Genomic DNA, 21,147 nt, shown 5'->3' with positions numbered 1-21,147 from the left:
ATATATCATATAATAGCCTTGGTTGGGGAGGGAGCAGACTGAATTCACAGTCCACAAGTAGGTTTTTGGCATGGGTGAGAGAGATGCTTGAAGGGGAATGCATATTGAGGTGGATCGCAGGCCCCTTCGAGGTTTCACCTTTCAGGATGATGCATCTGGAACTCCATGCCCCCAGACCTTAGACAAGAACCTTGCATACTGACATTCAGAAAGAAACTCAAGACATGGCTATTTCTACAAGCCTTTCCTGATCTATAACCGCCCCAACTATAACAACTCTCCATGGTTCTCCAGTCGACGCACCACATCCCTGACTTGGCTTCTGACTATACATTAATTAGTCCCGAGTTTTATGAACTGACACTATTTAGTCAGGAACATATGATATTATTACAGCCCTGAGTATATGATATTTATATATTTGAAATAATCCAGTCCTGAGTACATGTTTTATTATAATCCTGAATATTTGACTAGATATTATTTATTTCTGAGTTAGCCATGTCTCTGGTTCTTCCTCCTCCTAGTTCATGTGCCCCTGTTTTATTGTAACTTTTGATCACTTGTTCTCTCTTCGCCTATTGTTCATGTTGATGTTAATGTTTTTGCACCATTGTTTCTTGTAAACCGATATGATATGATTGGTATCATAAATGTCGGTATAAAAAAAAGCCCTAAATAATAATAATAATAATCTGCTCCTTTAGCAGTCATTCCAAAAAAAGAAGGCTGGTAAATATCATTTGATTTTGAATTTTTCTTCCCTGTTCAGAGCTTGTTAATGATTTTGTTCTACTGAACTTGTGCTCAGTGAAATACTCCTCTTTTGAAACCACAGTTGAATTTGTAAGGATGACAGGTAGGGGTGCTCACCTGGCAAAAGCTGATAAGGAGTCTGTTTTTTGGTTGCCTATTCACCCGGATTTCTTTCCCTTGCTCGGCTTCATGTTTGATGAACAATATTATGTTGATCACTGCTTTCCCATGGTTGCTTTATTTCCTGCTCTATGTTTCGTACACTGGGATTTGATATGCTAGGTTGGGCTACATGTCGTGGTACACTATTTGGATCATTTTCTATATGTGGGCCCGTCAGCTACCGACACTTGAATTCTCTTTTTGAAGATTGAACTTGACTCAAATGCCCTGGTTTTACATTTTCCTAAAGAGAAGGTATGCCGGTGAGGCTGGTTTGGATGGCAAAAAAAAAGGTCACTTTGAGGCAAATGCAGTCCCTAACACGGTCTTTGAATTTCGCCTGTTGGGTTAATTCGATGGGATGGGAATTGCTTAGGCTACTTTCAACTGCTACAGCGAGGGTGCATTGTGCTCATCACTTCATTTAAGTGACAGGATCAAAGAAGAGCTTCACATCTGGGATATCTTCCTCTAATCTTTTAAAGGGGTGCTTATTATACAGGCACCCACAAGTATCTAACTAGGATTTAGAATTATACTCTGATGCGGCGGGTTCGGCCAGTTTCAGAGTTTACTGGAAGGGTGCATGGTGTGCTGATCAATGGCCTGAGTCATGGCGACAGGAGGGAGTTACTTGGCACATTAATTTTCCGGAGTTGTTTCCTTTGGCGGTGGCTCTAGCAATTTGGTGAAGGGGCTTGCAGAACCAATGAGTGTTATGCTGGTGCTACTATCAGGGAGTGGTCGAGGTTATTAACATACAATCTGCTAGGTGCGAGACAGTGTCAGTGCTGTTCCAGGAGCTCACATTGTTTTGTTTGAAATGGAATGTCACCGCTACAGTGAGGTACATCCCTGGGATTGACAATTCAATAGCAGATGATCTTTCTTGTTCAAAGCGAGTTCTGTTTTGTTTGGCTGGCGCTGGAAACAGACAAATGTGATATGCCTATTCCGGAATACCTGTGGCATTTGGGAGCTGCAAGACTCAAGACATGATTTTGGCATCCCTGGTCCCCGTGACCTATACAAAGGACAGAGACACTGTCTCCAGTTTTTTCTACGGAGGACAGATAATGGGTGAGGCTGTGCTCCAATATATTTTGTGTGCAAAGAACATGGGTTCCTCTTTGGGAACTGTGCATTTTCACCTGACAGGATTTTCTTTCTTTCAGAAGGTTATGGGTTAGGGAAATTTGAAGGCCAGGTTTTTTTTTGTTCATCAAACATTGGGAGGCTGGGAGATAAACAAAGTTGAGGTATTGGATAAGAACATAAATTGTCATGCTGGGTCAGACCAAGGGTCCATCAAGCCCAGCATCCTGTTTCCAACAGAGGCCAAACCAGGCCACAAGAACCTGGCATGTACCCAAACACTAAGATCATCCCATGGATAAGAGACAATCATTATGGTTTGCTGATCTGATTGCTTTTGTGGGTTACTTGCTAAGGGTTTGTTAATTAGTTTACAAAGTTTCTATGTTTTGAGTAGCCTTTGGGCTGGTTTTATATGCTGCTTTGATAATTGGGGAATTTGTAGCTCCCTTGGCTATTTGGCTAGGTTTGCTCCTGTGGAATGTCCAGGTCACAGAGGGCTTTGTGTGATTGTGCATTCATAAGTTCAAGACAGATCACCGAGCCAGGGATCAGTTATCACCCTTTCCCGTGCTGGTTATCAAGCTGTTTGCCCAGTCGCTAGTGAATTACCTTTCTTGGCCTGCTGGAGATTCTTTGTTCCTTGTTTATGGGGATAGTTCACAATTTTCAGGAGTTCTTAAGCTTTTAGGAGTCTGGGTTGTGATTCCCAGTATTTTAGCACCCATTCTTTCTGCATTGGTGTGGCCACGGTGGCAACAGAAGTGGGCATAGGGGTGGAGGACATCCGACAGATTGGTCAATAGAGATCAGGGGCCTTTGCTTCTTATATACTATCAAGGAGCTCTAAATAATTTAAACTATTTTCTTCTTTTTTTAGGAGTTCGTGTGAACATGGTGTACTGGCTCGTGTGCAGGCAATCATCTATATTTATGGCAAATGCCTGGGCTTAGCTCTTGAGGGGTTCTGAATTTCTTGGTGTGGAATTAGAGGGATGATGTGGGACCAGCTGAAGTTGGTCATGCAGCAGATGCTGGTAGCTTCACAGGGTGGTTTCTGAGTCAAAAGTATTGGGCCATAGATTGCTGCCCCGGGTTCCATAGATCGAATGGAGTTCATTAATCCAATATCAGCAATAAACTCTTTAATGATGCCCTTCAGGTGGTGTTAGAGCAGCTATTTGCTTCACCTAGATGGCCACAGTTTGGATGGGGAAGGGGAGGATGGTGATAGTTTTGTTTCAACAAACCTAGTCCATGGTGGGTAACCTGAGCTCTGTTTTTTTTTTTTTTTTTAAATCTTTATTTATACAATTTTTAAACAATACAGACAGCAATATCCGCTTGCCATAGATTGGGTACAAGAATTAACAAATACAAAGTATGCATACAATAATGAATACTTTCCTATATGCAAAGGATTTATCCCCATTATAAAGCAAAAAGATCTAAAGCGTATTAGTAAAATGAGCAAATAAGAAGTAAAAATTATAAAGGAAATATTGTGGTTCCAATTATAATTATAATTATTAACTCGGACTAGGATTCAGTAACAGGCAATCTAGCATCAAGGAACCTACGTAACTCTGAGGGTTCAAAGAACACAAACCTTTCCTGCTGGTGTTTTACCACACACTTACTGGGGTAGTACAACGTATACTGAGCCCCTATAGATTTTAAATCGGAATTAATTTGAAGGAAATGCTTTCTTCGAAGTTGGGTCGCCCTAGTTATATCAGGATACGTCCAAATTTTTTGGTTTAAATATAACTTCTCCCTGTTCATCAATGCAAGTTTTAATATCCTATCTCTATCTCCACTATTCAAGAACTTTACGCACAATGTGCCACGATATTCTATTTGTTCAGACATTGACTGTTCCAAAAAGGCCGTCAAATTACCTACTTCATTTTGTTGTATATTTTGTTGAGTTACTTCATTTTTCTTTTTTCCCATCACTACAAAGAAAATTTTTTCAATAGGCGGAATTTCTTCCATTTTTAACAACAAATTTTCCATTAGATATCGTTTATACTGCTCATATGGAGAGATTAATTTCACCTTAGGGAAATTTAAAATTCTCAGATTGTTATATCTCAAATGATTTTCAATATTCTCTATTCTCTTTGTATTCATAGACTCTCCCTGGATTAGGTTTATCTGAACTTTCTCAACTTGTTCTATCCTAGTACTCAAACTAGCTATTTTCTCTTCATGTTGTGACACTAAAGGTTCAACTTTAGATACCTGATCTTTTGTACCCATCACAGATGAATTCAAGGACAAAATTATTGATTTCAAATCAGTCAAAGTGGACCAAATAGTCTCCAGCGTTATTGAGTGTGACTGTAAGCCCAAAGGGTTATTAAAACTTACTGGTCCCTGAGGACAGAGTTCATTTCTCTTTTCAGAGAAGTCTGTCCTCCCTTCACTCGTCAAAGATGGTATAATTGTGGGGAATTCATTCGTATTCCCCCCATTTTTAGGCCTTTCTCCCTCTCTCTCCATTTTCCCTCCATCAGGGGTAGATTCCTCTGGCCCGGTGGGTCGAAAACTACCTCCCAAAACAGGAGCATGTGCAAGGCAGGGCGGTGAAGGAGTCACGGGTTCTCCAGGGCTCAATGAGGTGTTAAAATCCAGTGGTGATCGTAATTGCTCTATACTCACACCAGGGCCTGGCAGCTCTCCTGGATTAGTGAAACCACTTCGTGAGAAAAAGTTTCCTATGGTAAGTTGCGAGGGGGTACTGGTCGGAGGATTTGGGGGGTCTCCTCTGACTTTCCCCTTTCTCTTTGTATGAGGCATTTAAATCAAAATTAGTTTCCCAGGTAAACTTTCTCACGTTTGAACAACTCACGCTTTGATCTCAGGCAGTTGAAAGGACCCAGATTCTTCGCTTCCACTCCGTCCACGCTCGGACTAAGCTGGACAAAGCCGCGCGCGCCCAAGGCTTTGGCGACACACCGGTGGCGGCGGTGCGCCGGAGTCCCACCTCTTTTGTAGGCGGTCTCCTCCTCGGAGCGTCACGGGGTCCAGGGACCAAGGAAAAGTTCTTTACTCTGATTCCACAGGCAAGACAAAGTTCTTTTCTCTGCTTTACAGGCGTTCTGGGTCCAAACGACTGCGGCTGTCTGCCACAGCCCCGCCGCTTTTGTAGGCGGTCTCCTCCTCGGAGCGTCACGGGGTCCAGGGACCAAGGAAAAGTTCTTTACTCTGATTCCACAGGCAAGACAAAGTTCTTTTCTCTGCTTTACAGGCGTTCTGGGTCCAAACGACTGCCATCCTGAGCTCTGTTTATGATGGGAGTTTGAACTGTTAAACATAGAAACACAAAAATGATGGCAGAAAAGGACCAAATGGTCCATCCAGTTTGCCCAGCAAGATTTATATTTATTTATAATTTTATTTAAAAGTTTTTCTATACCGTCATTAAGTTATTTACCATCATAATGGTTTACAATAGGGCACGTACAGCAAAGAATAGATCGCACTTTACAGAAAGGGTGCCAATAGTATCCGGTAACAAATAAACATTAAGTACTAGATGGTTTATGACATGGAATTTTCATTGATGAAATTCTCATGGGAGAGTATATGCGTTGATTTTCAACATTTCGGATTATTGATTACCATTATCTGAGGGGTAAAAAATAATTTCCAGGTAGTATCTGGAGATTACTTGCTGGGTGCTCTATGCCTGCTTTTCCTAATTTATTTGCTTGCGCCGTTCTCTTTGTAAAAGGCTTGTTTGAAAAGTGAGGTTTTGAGGTTTGTTTTGAAAAGTTTATAATTTCTCTGGAGTCTTAGATCAATGGGCATATTGTTCCATAATATGGGACCAGCCAGTGATAGTGCACGTTCCCTAACCTGGGTTAGTCTTGCTGTTTTCACAGATGGAATGGTTAAGAGAACTTTGTTTGTTGATCTTAAATTTCTATGTGGTACATGTACTCGAAGTGCTGTGTTCAGCTTTTCCGCTTTTTCGTCATGGAACAATTTGTGTATTGTGCAAAGTGCTTTGAGCTGAACTCTTTGTTCGATGGGTAGCCAATGCAGTTCAGCTAGTTTATTTGTTATATCATCTTTTATGCTTTTTCCAGTGAGAATTCTAGCTGCGGAGTTTGGTAATATTTCCAGTGGTCTTATCATTGTGTAAGGTAAACCGAGCAGTAGTGCAGTAGTGTAAGGTAAACCGAGCCATTCCGTGCAGGTTACTCCCATGTTTCTCTTAAGGGTAGTAACTGTCGCTCTGTGCAGTTAACCCCAAGCCTTATGGAACCCATAAAAATTGCAGCTAGCAATTACTGGGTGATGAGATTTCTTGAAAATTCAGACAGTGTTGCTTGATGTGCTTTGTTTATGGACTTGGCCGTAGAAGCAGTCCTGTCCTTAATCCCTTATGTCTGCATACCATTACACAGACCAAGGGAGTCGGGCCCTCTTGGTTGTGTTCTATATCCTATTCCCCCTTTTCCCTGCCACTGAAGTGGGGAGCAATGTTGCAGTTGCATTAGAATCATTGAGGCATATTGGTTAAGAGTAGTGATCTCCATGCCTTCTGTTAAGGGTAATGACCACCACACCAGCAAGTTACACCTCTGCATGCTTTTCTCATTTCCGTCCTCTAGCCTTTAGAGATCAAACAGAGTTTATTCCATGCCCCTTTGAATTCTTTGTTTTCATCTTTACCACTTCCTTCGGTAGGACATTCCAGGCATCCACCACCCTGTCCATGAAGAAATATTTCACGACGTTTGCTCTGAGTTGTCCCCCCTGGAGTTTCAATTCTTGACCCCTAGTTCTAATATTTTCTTTCCAACAGAAAAGGTTTACCTGCAGCCTGATAGACAAATATCTTTCAGGTATTTGAAGGTCTGTATCATATCATCCCTGCACCTCCTCTCTTCCAGGATATAGCAAATGTTGCTTACCTGTAATAGGTGTCTCACAGGACAGCAGGATGCTAGTCCTCACATATGGGTGACATCACAGGATGGAGCCCAATCACGGAACACTTTTGTCAAAGTTTCTAGAACTTTGACTGGCACCGACTGGGCATGCCCAGCATGGCACTAAACCTGCAGTCAGCAGGGGTCCCTCTTCAGTCTTGTTTAAAGCTACTGGAAGTGCTGAAAAATAAAATAAGAAAACGTAACAAACCCAACACAGCGGGGCAGCAGGCGGGTTTCGTGAGGACTAACATCCTGCTGTCCTGTGAGAACACTGTTACAGGTAAGCAACATTTGCTTTCTCACAGGACAAGCAGGATGGCAGTCCTCACATATGTGTGAGTACCGAGCTGAGGATGTCCGAGAAATGCACCAAATGTACCCAAGATGTGCAATAGGCACAAGTATTGGGGAAGAGTTTGGTAGAGGGCATCCTGAACCCTAACGGGAAGGCAGAAGGGTGTTGGTACATCAAGTTCTAAAAAGTTTCCCAAAACAGACTGGCTGAAGATGTAATCTTGTCTTCCGGCCTTGTCTAAGCAATAATGGGCTGTAAAGGTATGAAAAGAACTCCAGGTAGCAGCCCTGCAAATGTCAGGAAGCGGCACCGAGCGTAGGTGTGCTACTGAAGTCGCCATGGCCCTCACACAGAGTGTGCCTTAACACAGTCTTGAAGTGGAATGCCTTTTTGCTGATAGCAAAAGGATATGCAGTCCGCTAACCAGGAGGAGAGAGTCTGCTTACCCACAGGCTGCCCCAATTTGGTGGAATGAAAAGAGACAAACAATTGAGTGCTTTTCCTGTGGGCAGCTGTACGTCTAGATAGAAGGCTAGAGCCCGTTTACAGTCAAGGGTATGCAGAGCCTGTTCTCCTGGATTGGAGTGAGGCCTGGGAAAGAAGGTAGGTAGTATAATGGATTTATTAATGTGAAACTCCGATACTACCTTAGGTAAGAACTTAGGCTGAGTGCGGAGTACTGCTCGGTCCTGCAGAAGTTTAGTGTAAGGTGGATAGGTAACTAGGGCCTGTAACTCACTAACTCTGCGAGATGTGATTGCCAAAAGAAAAATCGCTTTCCATGTGAGATAGCGAAGATCACAGGATTGGAGAGGCTCAAATGGTGGTTTCATGAGCCAACCCAAAACCAGATTGAGGTCCAAGGAAGGGGCCAGAGGGCGTAGTGGAGGCTTGAGGTGAAGCAAGCCTTTCAGAAAACGTGTTAAGAAGGGTTGTACTGAAATAGGAACATCCCCGACACCTTTATGGAAGGCGGCCACTGCACTGACATGCATTCTGATGGAGGAAGTTTTTAGACCTGATTCTGACAAGTGCCAGAGATAGTCTAGAAACTTCTTGGTAGGAACAGGTAAAGGGATCAAGGGATTGCGAAGAACACCATGACTTAAGCCTGTTCCATTTGTACAGGTAAGACTTTCTCGTGGAAGGCTTCCGTGAAGCAATCAGGCCACGGGAAACTGGCTCCGAAAGGTTAAGTGGCTGAAGAATTAACCTTTCAACATCCAGGCCGTCACGGATAAAGCTTGAAGATTGGGGTGGTGTAGGCACCTGCCGTTCTGCATGATGAGAAGCGGGTCCATTCCCAAGGGAATGTGCCTACGAATGGAGAGATCCTGAAGTATTGGATACCACATACTTGGCGAGGCCAGTGAGGTGCTATCAGGATCATGCATCCTTTGTTCTGATTTAACTTCAAGAGAGTCTTCGAGAGAAGTGGAAGTGGAGGGAATGCATATAGGAGACCGGTTGCCCATGAGAGGGAGAACGCACCTCTTGGCTGTGAGTGTTGGCTGCAAGTGAGAGAGCAAATGTTCTCTACCTTGCGGTTTTGAGGTTACGCAAAGAAGTCTATGCGAGGATGACCCCAACGTTGGAATATTGCGTCCGCTACTGAGGGGTTGAGGGACCACTCGTGCGGATGGAAAGCACGACTTAGGTTGTCCGCCTACACATTGTCCACTCCCAGCAAATAGGTGGCCTTGAGGTACATCGAGTGGGAGCGAGCCTCCGCCGATATCTGCGCAGCTTCCTGACACAGTAGGAAGGAGCCCGTCCCTCCCTGTTTGTTAATCTACCACATGGCCAACTGGTTGTCCGTCTGAATCAGGATGACCTGATTGGAAAGGTGATCCTGAAATACCCTGAGAGCATATCTGATTGCTCGAAGCTCCAGGAAATTGATTTGGTGTTTGGCTTCCTCTGGAGACTAAGTTCCTTGTGATTGCAAATCGGCCACATGGGCTCCCCAGCCGAGGATGGAAGCATCGGTGGTGAGAATTATTTGAGGGTCTGGAGCCTGGAAGGGCAGGCCTTAGAGGAGATTGATCTGATTTTTCCACCAGGCTAGAGACTGACGGTGGACAGTGGTTGACAAAGGTTGGACGGACTGAATCCATTGTGACCGCATGACTCTCATGGCCAAGTGGACCATTCGGGTAACCTGTACTGAGGATGCCATGTGTCCCAGTAGCATGTCCTGTCAGTTGTGTGTTGCTGAGACTGAAGCTGGTGTGCGAGCGAGATGAGAGTGAGAGCTCAATGTCGAGGCAGAAATGCCTTTGCCTGCAAGGTGTCCAATTCTGCCCCTATGAATGATACAAGTTTGAGATGGGTCAAGCAAGATTTCACGTAGCTGACAAGAAATCCTAGCAAAATCAGAGTGTGTAAAGGAAGACGTAGGGACAACAGAGCAGCTTGCTGAGTGGAAGCCCTGATCAACCAATCGTCTAGATAGGGCTCAAGTTGTTCACGTCTACCCCTGAGGAAGGCTGCTACTACTACGAGGCAGTTGGTGAAGACTCGTGTTGCAGATGCCAGGCCGAATGGGAGTACTCGGTATTGATAGTGCTTGGGGCCTACTAGAAATCTCAGGAATCTGCGATGAGATGGATTTATTGCAATGTGCGTATACGCATCTTGGAAATCGAGAGAGCAGAGCCAGTCTCCTTTTTGCAGAAGAGGAAGGAGGGAACCCAAGGTTACCATCTTGAACTTTTCTCATTGGAGGTACTTGTTGAGGGCACGTAGGTCTAGAATTGGACGGATACCTCACGACTTTTTGGGGGATTAGAAAGTACCAGGAATAGAATCCTAAGCCTTGTTGAGAGTAAGGTACAGGTTCTATTGCTCTGGACTGGAGGAGGGAGACCTCCTGCTCCAGGAGTAGTGTGTGGTCGGATGTTCTCCACACCGGTAGAGGGAGTCCAGTGGGATGGAGAGAAAGTACAGGTGATAACCTTGAGAGATTATGGTAAGAACCAACTGGTCTGAGGTGATTCTGTGCCACCTGTTGTTGAAATAGCATAATCAACCTCCCACTGGTATGTGAGGCAGTGGAAACTGGCTGCTGCTCTCTATGCAAGAGTCAAAAACCAGAAGCAGGGCCCAGCTAAGGAGCTGCTTGCGACTTTTGTTTAAGATGTTGACGAGACTGGGCCTTTTGGAAAGGTCTTGTGGAACGAGTACTAGACTGTGGTGGATAGGACTTCTTTGGACGGAAGAATGACTTTTTAGTATCCTTCCTGAAAGGGTGTTTGGAGGAATACTCAGAGGGCATCAGAGAGAGCTGGCGAAGGGTCTCATGATGGTCCTTGAGTTCCGCCACCATCTGCTGAATCTGTTCCCCAAACAGATTGTCTCCTATGCAGGGCAGATCAGATAATCTGTCTTGTACTTAGGGCGCAAGTCCGAAGATTTAAGCCAGGCCCATCTTCTTGCCAAAATAGCAGTTGCAGATACCCTGGAAGATGTGTCAAAGATATCATAAGAAGATCTTATTTCATGCTTCCCTGTCTCAAAACTCTTGTGTACTAGGGTTAGAAGTTGTTCCTGGAATTGCTGAGGCAGGGACTCTGCAAAGTCCTGTATCTGCTTGAATAAGACCCTGTTGTACTAGGTCATATATACCTGGTAGGAGGCAATCCGAGAAATAAGCATCGATCCCTGGAAGACATGCCAGGCATCCAGGAATTTCAGTTCCTTACCTAGGGGAAAGGAAGAGTGGGGTTTTGATCTTTTTGCCCTTTTTTTGGGCAGATTCTACCACCACAGATTGGTGATCCAGCTGAGGTTTCTGGTATCCTGGGCCTGACTGGACCAAATAAGTGGTATCAGCTTTTCTGTTGACTGGAGCAACAGAACCAGGGTGTTTCCAGTTCTTTTTGAGGAGATCCAAAAGAACCTGGTGAATATGATGGAGGTTATTTCCTTGGGAGCATCCAGGAATTGTAACAGCTCCATCATTTGATGCCTGTCATCTTGTTCAGTCTGCAATTGGAAGGGAACCAATTCAGACATTTCCTTCACAAAATTTATGAAGGATAGGTCCTCTGGAGGAGAACTCTTCCTGCTTTCAGTAGGAGAAGGCGGCGATGGCAAGTCATCTGTGTCTTGAGAAGAATCGTCGGTCCAGGTGTCATAGGGATCATGACCTGCCCCTCTAGCAGCCTGCGAAGGACGGGACGATGGTATTCCTGAAGGTCCCGGTCTAGGTTCCGAAGGCATCGAGGGAAGTGCTGGGGGCACCAGTGCAGGCATCGAGGGCATCGATGGATGGATTGGTGGCGCTGATGGGCGGATCGGCATAGATGGTTGAGGCATCGGAAGAACTCCCGATGGAGGAATGCAGAATGGTGTTTCCCCTCCCGATGACAGGGTAAGCGGGGAAGGCACCGTAGCCATCGGTGACCCAGGATCCATCAGTGGAAAAGCGGCTATAAGTGCGCTTCTATCTTCGAGAGCAGCGGTGCCAGTGCTGCCAGAATTGGCTCGGTAGTCGGTTCCACAATCGGCACCGGTTTTGGGGGAGGGGGAACTTGAAGTCTGTGCATCACCTTATCGATGGCCTCCTGAACCATCCGGTCCAGTTCTTCATGGAGACCTGGAGCAAGCAGCCCCGGCTCCAGAACGGAAGAAGGAGGCAGAGGCATAGCCGGAGGGACCACCATTAAAGGCGGAGTCACGGCTCCCGAAACCTGTCCGGGGGAGGGTTGCCTCAGTGACCGGTCGCAGAAAGGGTCGGTGCCTTTTCTGGACGGGGTTTCTTCGATGGCGGCTTGGACGATGGCGAGGTTGAAGATTTTCCTTCCACGATGATCCGAGACTCGCGGTGTCAATGCCGATGTTTCTCTCTATGATCCCCTCGATCCTGAGGGGGAGTAGCAGTAGTTGAAGGCCGAGAAGTCATCGACGCCGGACGGTCATTGCCTGTGGCCGATACTGGCGCGAAGTGGACGGTGCCGGTTCAGATGACGTCGATGCAATAGACGACGTCGGAGTTTGAGAATGGAAGAGAAGTTCCATTTTCTCCATTCCGGCCTTGCGACCTTTTGGAGTCATTAAGGCACATTTGGTGCACGTCAGGACATCTTGCTCGCACCCGGGACACATTACACAGACTTTATGCGGGTCTGTAATGGACATGGTACGAGTACAGTCCGGGCACCGACGGAACCCCGACGCCATGGCCTTTGAAAAATTTAGCTGTGGTACAGTCGATGGCCAGTAGGCTGCGAGGGCCAAACTCGACGGGAATCAATCGAAACCGGGTAAAAAACTTACCGGAGTACCGCGGAGTCAAAAATTCGTAGGAGGGACCCCTGTGGGGTATGAAAGTTTTTAGTAATTCTGTGAGGAAAATTCCTGTCAGGAATCTCTGTGTAGCTCCTTAATCTGCATGGCTACTGCTGCACGGAAAAAAGAAGACTGAAGAGGGACCCCTGCTGGCAGCAGGTTTAGTGCCATGACTATTGAGGGGATCTGTGAGTTGTCTCTGAGTTTTGTGCCATGCCCAGTAGGTGCCAGTCAAAGTTCTAGAAACTTTGACAAAAGTGTTCCGTGATTGGGCTCCATCTTGTGATGTCACCCACATGTGAGGACTAGCATCCTGCTTATCCTGTGAGAAATATATTTATATCATTCAGCCTCTCCTCATAGGTCTTCCCGATTTAGATGCCACATTATTTTAGACTCCCTTAAGAAGAAGAAGAAGAAGAAATCTCCATGCTGGGTCAGACCAAGGGTCCATCAAGCCCAGCATCCTGTTTCCAACAGAGGCCAAAACCAGGCCACAAGAACCTGGCAATTACCCAAACACTAAGAAGATCCCATGCTACTGATGCAATTGATAGCAGTGGCTATTCCCCAAGTAAAATTGATTAATAGCCATTAATGGACTTCTTCATCCCTTCATTGGATCATAGCTGGAGCAGCAGAACATAGGCTGGGAGACCCAATTAATTTGCAGCTGGATGGACAGTGTGGAAATTGACAGTGTGGAAATTGACTGGGCAGCATGGGATCTCTGCCATTGGGCCTTGATGGACAGATCTTGACAGGTGATCAAGTTGGCCAGATGGCATGGGAAGCCATGACCACTGGGGGGGGGGGGGGGTGCACAAAGTTGATGTTGGAGGATACTTGTTTGGTCTCAGGTTTGTTTTAATATGTAAATGATTATGGTTAATATTAACTGCGGCCTTACATTAACTCCATTTCTCATGTATGTGTGGTTGTTTAAGGGGTGAGGGACTCTGTGGATACCAGTTTGTCCTGAATGCATGTCTTAGTTGAGGCTGGGGGGTTAAATTTTACCTAGCCATTTTTAACATTGTGTCGGGTGGGGCCCACCTGGCACCCCACACACTACTATCCCATGCCCAGGTCCGGTGTCGCCCATGCCCCCTCGTCCTCGTGATGCTAACTTTGAATTTGGCCATGAACAGTTTCTGACTGGCCTGCACCGCAGGGGAAGGCGGGTAAAGGGACAGCAAATCAAGAGAACAGCTAGACCCCTCCCTCACATTTGCAGTCAGGCATTTCCCTCCTCTTTAGGTTTTTCTTTGATATTGTTGTTCCATGGCAGTAATGTGTCAGTGGCAGTGGTGGTTAACTCAAGCACTGTTTAGTGGAGGGTGTCTAAACTATTAAGTTTGGGTTCCTGGTAATGATAGTTGAAGCAGAGGTATATCGGCCGGGAGGCCCAGTTTACCTACCGCCTGATAGACAGTGTGGATAGTGACTGGGCAGCTCAGGACCTCTGCTGTTGGGCCGTGATAGAGGTGTCTTGGGAAGTGGCTGAGTTGGCCAGATGGCACAGGAAGCCATGAACGGCAGAAAGCTGGATTGTTGCGGAAGGGCTACCACATTGGTTGGAGTTGATGTTGGAAGATTCTTGTTTGGCTTGGGTTTCTGTGTTAATATGTAAATAATGGTTAATAAATTGTGGCGTTTTGCTAGCTCCACTTCTTGTGCATGTGTGGTTGCTTTGGGGGTGTCAGGGTGCATGCCACTTTGTCCTGACTGTGCATGTTACATCATATTACACAGAACAGGACTGATGAAGATGATAATTAACATTACACTTCTGTTATGGAAATTTGGCCACCAGATTTATGTTGCTGTGAGAAACATTGATAAAGAAGCATAGTGACAAGAGAGAGATTCACATACAATGTATATACATATCTACATATAGAACATTATCTAAAGTCAGAACATTTGTAGATATAACACAAATAAAAAGGACTCAGAAAAAATAAGGTGACAAATCCTCTAGCAGTTCAAACTAATAAGTTACAAATGAAATGAGAGAACACAAAATCAATTAAAGAGTGAATCCATTTGCATATCATTTCACATGGCAATATCAGAAAACCATTGGGGTTTTCAAAAACACAAAAGTCCCTATTGAGCTTTTCATCTAGGTTGATCTACACTGAAGTAGATGATTGAACTGGGATTTAAAATGATTGTATCACATAATCTTAATGGACTTATCAAGAAGGTAGGCGGCTTTCCAGGGAGCACATGCACTTCACTTCAGCTGCTTATAACTATATATGATCAACTGGCAAATATTTCTATATAGTTTTACAATATCAGAAGGCATGAAATCTGTTTTCCATGCCAACAAATTCCATCCTACATTTCATTTCTTCCCTAGTTAAGCATGTAACTGCTTTGAAATAATGCACAACACTACTCTTTGAAGCCTAAATAAGGATTCTGCCTCCGACAAAGCTTGTCTAGTCAGAAGAAAATTATATCTAGCAGCATATTTAAATATTTGCTACACCAAAAAACGCTGCAAGTAGAAAATTATCATATCCACGTCTACACAGGGTGATATACGTGTACTATTTTCTATATGCTCTTTTCCAAAAAGATATTTGAATTTAGGTCGTAAGCACTACCCTATTTTAAGACAGTCCAACAGTTATGCTGCTATATTTTGCGCTAGCTTCTTAAACCTGTAACTAGGATTTCTGTTGCATTTTAATTTTTGAAAGCTAAAAATGTGTGCCAGCTATCTAACGTTTTAGAAGGCAAGCAATGCTTTTTGGAAGTGCAAATAAAGCAAAATTGCTTACCTTGTAATAGGTGTTATCCCAGGACAGCAGGATGTAGTCCTCACATATGGGTGACGTCACTGACAGAGCCCTATTGCGGGAAAACTTTCTGTCAAAGTTTCTAGAAACTTTTGACTGGCACTGTGAGGCCACTGAGCATGCCCAGCATGCTATGATATTCTCTGCCACAGGGGTCTCACTCTAGTCTCGTGTATAGCAATAAGCTTTAGCAAAAATAAAATAATAAATGGAACATACCCAACTCCGTGGGGTGGTGGGTGGGTTCTGTGAGGAATACATCCTGCTGTCCTGGGATAACACCTATTACAAGGTAAGCAATTTTGCTTTATCCCAGGACAAGCAGGATGCTAGTCCTCACATATGGGTGATTAGCAAGCTAGAGGCTGAGTCATTTTGTGGTGAGGCAACAGTGAAGTATTGTTGTTGAAAATGAGTCAGCCGAAGATCACAGCAGGTTGGATGTAGGAGGAGTTGGGTTTAGACTGGAAACAAGTTCTTTAAGACAGATTGTCCGTAGGCTGAATCTTGTCGTCCTTCTTTGTCCAAACAGTAATGAGCTGCAAAGGTGTGAAGAGAACTCCATGTTGTCGCTTTACATATATCAAGGATTGGCACTGAACGATAGTGTGCTACTGAGGTTGACATTGCTCTTACTGAATGTGCCTTTACTCGCCCTTGGAGAGGAAGGCCTGCTTTTTCATAGCAAAACTGTATGCAATCTGCTAGCCAATTGTATCGAGTATGTTTACCCACTGCTTTACCCGGTTTGTTTGGATCATAAGATACAAAGAGTTGATTGGATATCCTGTGGACTGCAGTGCGGTTTAAGTAAAAGGATAGTGCACGTTTGCAGTCCAAGGTATGTAAGGCTCTTTCTCCTTGGTGAGAATGAGGCCTTGGAAAAAATGTGGGTAAAACTATGGATTGATTCAAGTGGAATTCCGTAACTACCTTGGGGAGGAATTTTGGATGTGTACGGAGAACCACTCTGTCATGTAGGAACTTTGTATAGGGTGAGTATGTGACAAGTGCTTGTAACTCACTAACCCTTCTAGCTGATGTAATGGCTATGAAGAAGATAGTCTTCCATGTGAGAAATTTAAGGTCACAGGAATCTATGGGTTCAAAAGGAGAACGCATGAGTCTTGTTAAAACCAGATTCAGGTCCCATTCTGTGACTGGTGGCCGAATCGGTGGTTTAAGTTGAGTTAAACCTCTCCTAAACCTACTGACAAGAGGTTGTATGGATATTGGTGCATCTCCCATCTTATTATGGTAAGCTGAGATTGCACTTAAATGGACTCTTACAGATGAAGTCTGGAGGCCAGATTCTGAAAGATGGTATAAGTAGTCTAGAAGAGAAGTAGTGGGGCAAGTAAAAGGATCAATATTGTTTTGTCTGCACCACAAAGTAAATCTCTTCCATTTCGAGGAATAGTTTTTTCGTGTAGAAGGTTTACGTGAGGCTATAAGCACTTGAGATACATTAGTTGAAAGATGGAGTGGTTGTAAGATCAGGCTTTCAACATCCATGCTGTCAGGGATAAAGATTGGAGGTTGGGATGGCGCAAACGACCCTGATCCTGAGTTATGAGAGTGGGAGCTACTCCCAGGTGAACTGGATCCCTGACTGAGAAGTCTATAAGTGTGGGGAACCATTCTTGTCGAGGCCAATACGGGGCTATGAGTATCATGGACCCCTTGTCCTGTTGTAGCTTCACCAGAGTTTTGGTTATGAGCAGTATTGGAGGATACGCGTATAATAGGCCTGAGTTCCAAGAGCGAGCAAAGGCGTCCTTGGCTGGTTGGTTCTTTTGTTTGTGTAGAGAACAGAATTTGTCCACTTTGTGATTCAGATGTGACGCAAAGAGGTCTATTGTTGGTTGTCCCCAAATTTGAAATATCCTGGTTGCTACTGAGGGATCCAGGGACCACTCGTGTGGTTGAAATTGTGAATGCCTGCCAGATAAGTGGCCCGGAGGAACATTGAGTGGTGCAGGGCCCAGCTCCAAATCTGTGCAGTTTCTTCACAAAGGAGATACGAGCCCATACCTCCCTGTTTGTTGATGTACCACATGGCAACTGTATTATCCGTTTGGATGAGAACAGTCTTGTGTGAAAGGCAGTCCTTGAACGCATGCAGCGCATAGGGGTAGATTTTCAAAGAGGTATGTGCGTACCCCCCGAAAACCTACCCCAAACCCCCCCCCCTTCGCGCGCCGAGCCTATTTTGCATAGGCTCGGCGGCACGCGCAAGCCCCGGGACACATGGAGGGGTGTGTCGGGGGGCATGTCGGGGGGCGTACCAGGAGTGACGTGGCGTTTCGGGGGTGTGTCCGGAGTGACGCAGCGTTTCGGGGGCATGGTTCCAGCCCGGGAGCGTGACAGCGGCCCCTGGACCAGCCCCCGGACCGGAACATGGAGGGCGGCAGCCGGCCCGGCGCGCGCAAAGTTACACCTGCTTCCTGCTTCCAGCAGGCGTAACTTTCGGGATAGAGGTAGGGGGGAGGTTTAGATAGGGCCGGTGGGTTAGGTAGGAGAAGGGGGAAGGAAAGTTCCCTCCGAGGCCGCTCCGATTTCGGAGCGGCCTCGGAGGGAACGGAGGCAGGCTGCGCGGCTTGGCGCGCGCAGGCTGCCGATTTTGGGCAGCCTTGCGCACGCCGACCCCGGATTTTAATGGCTACGCGTGTATCTATTGAAATCCCGCGTACTCTTGTTCACACCTGGTGCGCGAACAAAAGTACGTGTGTGCGCAGATTTATAAAATCTGCCTCATAACGTATAGCTCGAAGCTCCAGAAAATTGATTTGAAATGTTGCTTCGAGTGTTGTCCAAACACCCTGGGTTTGGAGAGTGTCTATGTCAGCTCCCCAACCCAAGGTGGATGCATCTGTAGTTAGAGTTATCTGTGGGACTGATTGTTGGAAGGGTAGGCCCTTGCGCAAGTTGTCCTTGTTTGCCCACCACAGTAGAGAGGAACGTAGCTGGTGGGTTACTTGAACTGGAGAATGCAGTGGTTGAATGGCTTGGATCCATTGTGATCGTAAGGTCCATTAGGTTACTCTCATGGCGAGACTTGCCATAGGAGTGACGAACTGGGGAGGCCATGTGGCCTAGTAATATTAGAAACTGATGAGCTGTTGCTTGTTTCTTTGAGTAAAGTGAGTTTGCCAAAAGGGAAAGTGTGTCTGCTCAATCCTTGGGTAGAAAAGCCCTTGAGAGAATAGTGTTCAATTCTGCTCCTATGAAATGAAGCAGGTGAGATGGAGTAAGATGGGATTTTTGGTAATTGATGAGAAAACCCATGGAATGGAGGACAGTAATTGTTTGGTTGAGAGAAGCGAGAGCTCCTTGTAGAGACTGACTTCTGATGAGCCAGTCGTCTAGATATGGAAACACATGGGCACCTTGTTTGTGCAAGTGTGCTGATATTACTGCCAGACATTTGGTGAACACTCTGGGAGCAGAGGCAAGGCCGAATGGTAGTTCTTTGTACTGGAAATGCTGATGACCTACCATGAAACACAGATACTTGCGATGAGGAGAGAATATTGGAATGTGAGCGTAAGCGTCTTGAAGATCCAGAGAACAAAGCCAATCTCCTTTTTGAAGAAGTGGAAGCATGGTGCCTAGAGAAACCATCCTGAACTTTTCTTTCTTCAGAAATTTATTGAGATTTCTGAGGTCTAGGATGGGATGAAGGCCTCCGGTTTTCTTTGGAATGAGGAAATAACGGGAATAGAATCCTCTGCCTCTCTGAGACAGGGGCACTGGCTCTACCGCCCTGGCTTTCAGAAGGGTGGATAATTCTACTTGTAATTGAAGCATGTGATTTTCGTTGAGATGAGAGTAACTCGGAGGAAAATATGTGGGAAGTGAGAAGAAATTGAGTTGGTATCCTCAAGATATTATTGAAAGGACCCATTGATCTGATGTTATTGGTATCCAATTGTTGTAAAATTTGGATATCCAGCCTCCCACTGGAAGTTTTGGCTGAGGATTTGAGAAGAGGCTGAGTTCTCTGTATGTTATTTCAAAAACCAGCAGCAGGTCCTGTCTGTGGAGCAGGTTGGAGCCTAGCTGTCCTCTGCTGTCTTGGTTGTGGTCTCTGTTGTGTCATAGAAGGCCTGGGTCGAGATGCAGGATGGTAATACCTCCGCTGCCGGTAAAAAGGTCTTCTAGTGTCCTTTCGTTGAGGCCTATGTACAGTGTGCATAGGGGGATCTTGTGGGAGGGAAGAAAGCTGCCTCAGTGTTTCCGTGTGCTCCTTTAGCTGAGACACAGCATCTTGGACCTTGGATCCGAAAACGTTGTCTCCCAGGCAAGAGAGATCCACCAGTTTCTCCTGAACCTCTGGCCTAAGGTCTGAGGCCTTTAGCCATGCCCATCTCCTGGCGCTGATTCCTGATGCAGCTACCCTTGAGGCTGTTTCGAATCAGTCATAGGCCGCACGAACTTCATGTTTTCCGGCCTCTAGGCCCTTATGGATAATGGCCTGGGCTGCCTCCTGATATTGAGTTGGGAGAGATGGGACAAATTCTTGGATTTGTTTCCACAAATTCCTCTGGTATTGGGTCATGTAGAGGTGATAGGAGGAGATCCTAGTGTTCAACATGGCTCCTTGGAACACTTTACGACCCAGGGAATCCAGAAATCTATGGTCTTTACCTGGGGAGGTTGATGAATGTATTCTTGTCCTTTTTGATCTCTTTTGTGCTGATTACATCACCACTGAGTGGTGAGGAAGTTGTGACTTCTGGTATCCAGGAGTGGATTTGTACTAGGTAGGTACTGTCCATTCTCTTGTTTACTGCTGGAACAGAGCAGGGATGCTCCCACAGATCATGTTGTAGTAGTAAGAGATCATGTATTGGGGTGGCTACTACCTGTTTTGGAGGGTCAACAAACTGGAGTACCTCCAAGGTTTGTTGCCTGGTATCCTGATCTGTTTCTAATTTAAAGGGGATGGAGTCCACCATCTCCTGTACAAAAGAGGTGAAAGTGAAATCTTCTGGAGGAGATTGTTTTCTGGGATGTGGTGGTGATGGGTCACACATAAAACCTTCTGATGATGTGTCTGAGGCAGTGTCACTCCAAGTATCATACTCTTGAGTTTGTTGTGGAGGTGCTGAAGTCCTAGGTGGGGGAGGAAGGCCAGAGGGTCCTGGTAAGGGATCTTCAGGAGAGGAGTCCTCTGGATTATCCTCTCTTGGATTAAATGGTAAAGAATCCAATAAATTCTGATATCTTTTCATATGTATGTTATGTATTGCTGACTCTGTAGATCTTGGGGCCCCAGGAAGGAGTGGCACCGTTGGTGAAGGCTTCGGCATCGAAGATATTGGTGTCTTCGATGGTTTTCTTGTAGTCACCGATGTTTTTCCCTTTTTTCCGTGTGTCGGTGCGAGGGTGAAAATGGGCATTGATGCCGGAACCAATGAAGCCCTCGACATCGGAATAGTGTCCGATAAGACAGAAGGCATCGACGTTGGAATCGACATCGAGGTCAGCAGTGGAATCATTGTCACTGGCATCGGGGTTTCCCCCGGCATCGGGAATGATCCCAGCATCGGCGATGTCACCGGTATCGATGCTGCCATCGTCATCAGTAAGGTTTCCGGCATCGGTGACGGAACCGGTGTAGGAGACGTCACCGGCATCGGCGATATCGCCGGAAGTTGGTCTTTTAGGGCTTGCATTACTGCTTCCTTGATAAGCATCGACAAGTCCTGTGGAATGAGTGGAGCGGTTGGTGCAGGTGGAGGAGGAGACGATATCTCCTGTGATGGCTGTAGAG

General features: G+C 45.6%; 1 protein-coding gene across 9 annotated transcripts in view; it reads right to left on the bottom strand.

Moving 5' to 3' along the window:
• The window catches only part of ASCC3 (activating signal cointegrator 1 complex subunit 3), a 1,498,074-nt gene that overhangs the window by 981,827 nt on the left and 495,100 nt on the right, over positions 1 to 21,147 (bottom strand). The window lies entirely within an intron of this gene.

Source organism: Rhinatrema bivittatum, chromosome 3, assembly GCF_901001135.1.
Source record: "Rhinatrema bivittatum chromosome 3, aRhiBiv1.1, whole genome shotgun sequence".
Taxonomy (NCBI): Eukaryota; Metazoa; Chordata; class Amphibia; order Gymnophiona; family Rhinatrematidae; genus Rhinatrema; species Rhinatrema bivittatum.
Note: the sequence above shows the minus strand (reverse complement) of the source record. Positions and strands in the feature narration are given on the sequence as shown.